This window comes from Gymnodraco acuticeps, unplaced genomic scaffold (assembly GCF_902827175.1).
Source record: "Gymnodraco acuticeps unplaced genomic scaffold, fGymAcu1.1, whole genome shotgun sequence".
NCBI classification, from domain to species: Eukaryota; Metazoa; Chordata; class Actinopteri; order Perciformes; family Bathydraconidae; genus Gymnodraco; species Gymnodraco acuticeps.
The window spans coordinates 62,358-69,210 of NW_022990903.1; the positions used below are offsets into that span (position 1 = coordinate 62,358).

The 6,853-nt window shown below is 42.9% G+C and overlaps 1 pseudogene; it reads left to right on the top strand.

Annotated features, from left to right (window-relative positions):
• Window positions 1-688: 688 nt before the first annotated feature.
• LOC117557756 lies at window positions 689-3,324 on the top strand (annotated as a pseudogene).
• Window positions 3,325-6,853: the final 3,529 nt, after the last annotated feature.

The window sequence follows — 6,853 nt, forward strand, 5'->3', positions numbered from 1 at the left end:
TTCTACATCCAACTCACAGATGTAACCTTGCTTTGATAAAATAAATTATTCATATAACCCTTTTAGAAGTTAATTTATAGTCATTTGTTTTGGGCATAGCATTTTCGAGCCTGAAACCTTAAAAACAGGCTCAGGGCTTAAGAGGTTAAGGAGCTGATGTGCGTGTTTCTCGCTCTCTCTTTGGCTCTCGAGCGCCCGAGAACACAGCTATTTTCTCTCTGAACCATATCTCTGCTTGTAACATTACCGCGCCATTTTAATTAAAGTACCCATTTTAACCTTATGCCAGAGACTCCATTGGTCTCATTTATCCTAAGCTTCTCTCCTGGACGCGAGAATAACGAACAAAGCTAATACGCCCTAAAAAGAGTTAAGGTAGGGTAGGTAAGAATGGAGAAACCAGCTCGAGTGCGCTAGAATTTGAAAATACACAACCGGAAAAAATCTGCCTCTTCCTTCAGACTTCCTTACAGAGCCCCTCCTCCAACACACACAAACGTGCACATGACCAATGAGGGCACGAGATAAGTTTGTGCACAGATGGAAGGCTGACAGGCAGGTACATAGACATATAAAGAGTAGACGCCGCATTGGCTGCTGGGGCGCAATAAATACGGCCGCCATCTTGGACCGGTCATCCTACCCATATTGTACAGACATTCTACCCATAGACAGCAGAGGTTTCAAAATGCCAGAGCACTGTGCGGCCGGCGTATTGCTGTGCAAATCGGCGGACGATTGCGAACAGGGGTCGGGGATTACTTTTCACAAGTAAGATTCAACATTATTATTGGTTGTATTTTGTAAATTGAATATTATTGTACTGTATTGATGTCCGCCAGCGAAATTGTAGCCAGCAAACATTATGTTTATGGCCAACTGAGACTTTATAAATCATATGCTGCTGTAACAAGTGCATTTCCCCGTTGTGGGATGAATAAAGTAAAATCTAATCTAATCTATCTAGGAAGAAGAAGGAAGAAAATAAGCTTGACCTCCTTCTTAAAAAAATGTTGTGTTGACTCTCAAATCTCCCGTTTTTATTTTGAAGGTTTCCCAAAGATATGAGGAAGAAGTGGGAAGTTGCTTTGAGGAGGGAAGGGTTCACTGCAAGCGAGTCATCCGTGATTTGCAGTGAGCATTTTAAGCAGGACGAGTTTGACAGGACAGGACAGATTGTCCGACTCAGAGATGGTGTTATTCCCTTCAGCTTCCCGGTTCACCTCCAAAGAGTAGGTGTATCATCATAAGGCTATTAGCATTCATAAATGTAAATATTCTATTCTCAATAACAGGGCAGGGTGAAATACCTATCCCTGTGTGTGCGTGTGTGTGTATATATATAGATATATATATATATTATTTTCAAGTATTATGCTTCTTCATTTTAGCCGGAAAAGGGCAGGACTACGTCTACTTCCAGAAAAGCTGAAGAGAGCCTGTCTGTGGCCCCTCAGGACGACCCAGAAGCTTCAACCTCACACTCACAACCTCAGCCTAATGATGTGAGTATTTCTGTTTTCAACATCATATCATAATGGTCCTAGACAAAGTAAAATCTCTCTTGTTTGCTGCCACTCATATTAAACACACTCACAAATAAACCCATACACACACAATTGAAGACATGTTGAACATGCATTCCTGACACACACACACACACACACACACACACACACACACACACACACACACACACACACACACACACACACACACACACACACACACACACACACACACACACACACACACACACACACACACACACACCACACACACACACAACACACACACACACACCACACACACACACACACACACACACACACACACACACACACACACACACACACACACACGCATGATGCTGGCAGTGGCTTTGACTGGTGATGACTATAAGAAAGAATGTGGGCCATACTCTAGTTGTGTCAAAGTGATGTGTGTGAAGTGAAACATCACTCAAACCATGTTCATCCCTCTTTCTACTAGGATCATAGCTATGTCTTGCCTGCTTCTCCTACTGCTCTTAAGGCCAGACTCAATGAAGCTTTAGCAAGAGTGGAGAGTGGAGAGTCTCGAGCGAGAGAGGAAGAATGCCATGGCTAGAGAAAAGAGGGCAAAGACCTCAGTGATGAGTCTTTTGGGGGATTTGAGGGAAAAGAACCTCATTAATGAAGAACTCAAAGAGAGGCTTGATTTCTACTCAGGTAAAATGAAATTAGCACTTTGAAATTCATGTACATCTTACTGTTACGGTTATCCGAGAGGACCCAAACGCAGGACACGGCAGAGTGTTAAAAAGGTTTATTTTGAGGTGGAGGAGCGTGGAGAGTAATCCGGCTGATGGCGGCTGTTGAGGTGGAGGAGCGTGGAGAATAATCCGGCAGGAGAGTGATCCTGGAGCACAAGAAGAACAGGTAAGAAGAACATTCAGGTGTAGGGGAAATAGCTAAGAAGGCTGAGAAGGCTGAGAGTTTTACCACTGGGGTTTAAACAACGATCTGGCGCTGACAGGTTGTGGAGCCTCCGCTGATATGCCATTAGTAATGGCTGATGGAAATCAGGTGTGTAGCAGAGGAGAGTGCCCAACTGATTGCAGCAGGTGGAGGTTGAACCGGGAGCCAGGAGTGACAGCCACCACGCCCACACAGACAGGGGAAGGGAAAAACACACAAGGGAGGTGGCTGGAGAATACAACCACCACACTTACTCTTACACTCTTTATTAAACTCCTTTGTTATTATATGAAGCGGACTTATTAATTTTTTCTCATACAATTTCAGATCTTCAAATAGACATAGCAAAGCAGGGCCATGAGTACTCAAAGGACCACAGAGAGTTTGCCCTCACACTCCATCTACATGGTCCAAAGGCATACAAATACCTCAGAGAGACTAACAATTTTCCCCTCCCTCATCCACATACATTACAAAGGTAGTCTTAATGTTGTTCAATTTAATTTTTGGAAATTACGTTAAATAGCTACTTCTCCATTTTTTTTTACAGGTGGCTGTGTTCGGTGGATGGCAAGCCTGGCCTGAACAAGATGATGCTGGATATGCTGGAGAGAAGATGCCAGGAAGACCAGGCTAAATATGGATGTGTTGCACTCATGTTGGATGCCATGGCCATCAGAAAACATGTGCAATATAATCCACATAACCAGTCAATGTCTGGTTTTGTAGACATGGGTGATGGAAACAATGAGACCGATGTTGCTACTGAGGCTCTTGTGTTCATGGTGGTTGGCCTACAAGGACATTGGAAGGCTCCCATTGCATATTACCTGACGAAGTCTCTGTCACCTGAAACACAAAGGGTCCTTCTCAGTCATAATTTGGAGGAGCTGCATGCACGGGGCATTCGGGTGGTATCTGTCACCATGGATGGGCATGCCTCCAACGTCAGCATGTGCAACCAACTTGGGTGTGAGCTGAAGGGAAACCCACAGGAGCCACTTAAAACCACTTTCCCGCATCCCTCGACTGGTGACAAAGTATTTGTAATGATGGATGCATGCCACATGCTGAAGTTGGCACGTAATATGTTGCAGGTAAATGATGATTGTTGTAGACCTATTTGTACAAGTTATGTCTCTGCTGCTAGAAGTTGTATCTAAATATTGTTGTCTGTTCATTTGCACAGTTATGGCTGGACGTGATGATCAACATTTTGCTGTTTGTACTTGTTTGAGCAGTGACTGAATCTTTCTCTGCAGGCAAACAGTCCAATTGCAACGACCACCGGACAGATCAAGTGGAGGTTCATCAATCATCTCAATGATGTGCAAAAAAAAGACGGACTGCATGCTGCCAATAAAATCACAGACAAACATGTCTACTAGTGATGTTACGTATTGCGCCGAGGCTTCGGAGCGTGTGTCGAGTAATCCCCGAAGCTTTTTGTGAAGCATGTATCGAGGCTTGTATCGTTTTGGGCCAGTGACGTCATCGATGACAAACGAAGCCTCGCTGCGTGCCGATACCACGTGACTGCTTCAGGAAGACATTCAGATCGGTTGAACCGTTGAACCACAACGCTCATAATACTCATGGATGTATAATAAGAACCATATTACCCCTCCTGTTCCCGGGCCCGGTGACACGATGGAATCAAGAGAGACATGTCATAAGTATAAATAGATACCAGCATAAATAAAAGTAGGAATAAAAACATCAATAAATACAGGAATACATATGTTGCAGTGTTTTCAGGGAGCTTTAGTGTGTGTGCTGTGGCTCAGCTGGAAAGCAGTTGACTCACGGCCGCAGGGTCCCTGGTTCAACGACTGAACAATACGTATTTTTTGTTGTTTATAAAAGCTACAGCTAAATGAGATAATGTAGTTAATAAATGTATTCTTTGATATGGTTTAGCCTTTCTCAGGCTACAACATGGTTACGTTTATGAATATTATTAAGGAATACTAATCCCTCTTTGCAATGTTTACCAGCCTCCTTAGGCTTTTCAATCACAATCATTAAACTGGAATAAATACAATATTGTTAACATGAAGATATGATTTAATGTTCGTTGTTTAGAGTTATTCTAAGGCTTTACTAAATGGGAACTCGGTATGAGATAGAGCACACTGTTGAGATGTCCAATCTGCCTGTTTTACACACTTTGACCAACAGGGGGTTTGTGTTCAAATGAAGCCCATGATGAAGCCTCATGAGATGAACCCTTTTGCGAACCAATTGGCTGGAAAGCTTCATAAGGCTTCATCTCGCCATCACTAATGTCTACTTTGAGAACCACAGGATGAGGGTGTCCCTGGCTGCACAAACACTGAGTCGCTCCGTGTCAGTTGCTCTCCGCACAATGAGGGATCTTAGGTACTCTCAGTTTAAAGACTGTGAGGCAACGGCAGAATTAATTGAGGTAAACAGTTAGTGATTATAGAACCAAGTACGTGTTGTTTTTTAAATAATTGATCAAAATGTGATTTGAGCATCAGGAACAATTTGTTGATAATTCTCTAAGTTCAACATGCAAATATTTTCATGAACCGTGATATTGCATATTCATAAATACAAAAGTTTGTATATAACCTTACACATACCTTCACACATTTTAGAGTGGTAAAGCTCTGTGTGAAATGTGCTGTAGCACAAAGCAGGCCTATGGAGAGAAGGAAGTCAAGCAAATACTAAGTTTGCACGTTGAACATACAGTTTAGAAATAACTACTCTGTTCTCTTTATATCTTGAATAGATGAGTATTGATTACAACTATCTGATACCTAATGAAACACTGTAATGATAGTGATTTAGATGCCGATATTTCTTTATAGATTATTGACAGGCTGTTTGACACAATGAATGGACGCAATCCTCGTGCCAAAGGATTAAAATCTCCCTTGGGTGCTTTGAATTGGATAGAGAGGAAAGCATTTTTGTCAAGAGCCAGGGAGTACTTGCTCACTTTGGTGACAAAAGATGGAACACCACTTCACCGATCTAAGAGGTCTTGTTACGGCTGCTGTTTGTCTGCTCCTTAATCTGTCTGGGATTGTTTGCAGCTGTGTGTGTGTGTGTGTGTGTGTGTGTGTGTGTGTGTGTGTGTGTGTGTGTGTGTGTGTGTGTGTGTGTGTGTGTGTGTGTGTGTGTGTGTGTGTGTGTGTGTGTGTGTGTGTGTGTGTGTGTGTGTGTGTGTGTGTGTGTGTGATTATGCAAATGAGCTGTGTGGTAGCCCCAACATCATTGGCTGCCCATCTCCTGGTCCGCCTCTGAAGATGGTGATTGGATCGACGTCGTCCAATCGCAGCGCACAGCCGGCGCACACCTGCTGGGGAGGAGTACAAAGGCTGCGGACTATCACCACTCTGGAGGCTCTGTTGAGTGAACAGACTCCTCTCGCATTTTGCTCTTCATTCTGTGGTTAATCTTGTGTGTTTATCTCCGTGTGATATTGTGTGTTAGTAGAGTGTAGAGTAGGTTAGTTAGTAGTGATGGCGAGATGAAGCCTTATGAAGCTTTGAAGCTTTCCAGCCAATTGGTTCGCAAAAGGGTTCATCTCATGAGGCTTCATCATGGGCTTCATTTGAACACAAGCCCCCTGTTGGTCAAAGTGTGTAAAACAGGCAGATTGGACATCTCAACAGTGTGCTCCATCATCTCATACCGAGTTCCCAATGAGTAAAGCCTTAGAATAACTCTAAACAACGAACATTAAATCATATTTTCATGTTAACAATATTGTATTTATTCCAGTTTAATGATTGTGATTGAAAAGCCTAAGGAGGCTGCTAAACATTGCAAAGAGGGATTTGTATTCCTTTATAATATTCGTAAACTTAACCATGTTGTAGCCTGAACCATATCAAAGAATACATTTATTAACTACATTATCTCATTTAGCTGTAGCTTTTATAAACAACAAAAAATAAGTATTGTTCAGTCGTTGAACCAGGGACCCTGCGGTCATGGGTCAACTGCTTTCCAGCTGAGCCACAGCACACACGCTGAATCTCCTTGAAAACACTGTAAGCTATGTATTCCTGTATTTATTGATGTTTTTATTCCTACATTTATTTATGCTTGTATCTATTTATACTTATGACATGTTCCGACCTCTATATGAGTGAGGGTCTGAGCTCTCTTGATTCCATCGTGTCACCGGGCCCGGGTACAGGAGGGGTAATATGGTTCTTATTATACATCCATGGGTATTATGAGCGTTGTGGTTCAACGGTTTAACCGATCTGAATCGCTTCGTGAAGCAGTCACGTGGTATCGACAGGCAGCGAGGCTTCGTTTGTCATCGATCACGTCACTGGCCTAAAACGATACAAGCCTCGGTACATGCTTCACAAAAAGCTTCGGGGATTACTCGACACACGCTCCGA